Source organism: Carlito syrichta, unplaced genomic scaffold, assembly GCF_000164805.1.
Source record: "Carlito syrichta isolate Samal-C Ts95f unplaced genomic scaffold, Tarsius_syrichta-2.0.1 Scaffold303678, whole genome shotgun sequence".
In the NCBI taxonomy this organism is placed as follows: Eukaryota; Metazoa; Chordata; class Mammalia; order Primates; family Tarsiidae; genus Carlito; species Carlito syrichta.
The window spans coordinates 118,847-119,663 of NW_007247774.1; positions in this window are offsets into that span (position 1 = coordinate 118,847).

An 817-nucleotide genomic window follows, 5' to 3' on the forward strand; every position below is an offset into this window, starting at 1 on the left:
CTCAAAAAAAAAAAAAAAAAAAAAGAAAAAGAAAAACAGCTTGGCAATTTTTCAGAAGATTAAACTTAGTTACCATGTGACCTAACAATTCCATTCCTAAGTACATATACAAAATAATAAAAACCATCCACACAACAATTTGTGCATGAATTTTAAAGCAGCATTATTCACAATAGCCAAAAGACCAGCAGCTAATGAATGGATAAACAAAATGAGAATGTCCATATGTCTACATTGTTTTTGTTGCTATCAAGGAATACCTGAGGCTGGATAATTTATAAAGAAAAGAGATACATTTGGCTCCCAGTTCTGCAGGTTGTACAAGCAGCATGGCACCAGCATCTGTTCTTGGTGAGGGTCTCAGCCTGCTTCCCCTCATGGTGGAGGGCAAAGGGGAGCTGGCATGAAGTGTGTAGAGATCACATAGTAAGAGCTCAGAAGAGAGGAGGAAGGTGCCAGACTTTTTTTTTTTTTTTTTTTTGGGAAAAACAAGGATTCTTTTTTTTGTCTTTAAATTATCCATCACCTCCCCTCAGAAAATGTGGGCTAGCAAATCTCATGCAAGGAAACATAGGTAAAGAGAAAAGGGGGAAATGAAAGATATCGGTGAAGGTGGTCTCTCCGTCTTTTCTGTAAAGGGTTCCATCAGCACGGTTCGTTTTGGAGAATTTTAATATCGTGACCATCTTCCCTGATCTTCATGCACAGAGTACATTCGTTGGGATTAGTGGACATGTCACTGCCACATACAGGGTTAAAGTCCCTGGGACAACCTGGTAGTCTGTACCGAGCACAGCTGGGCGTTCTGTACTCGGAA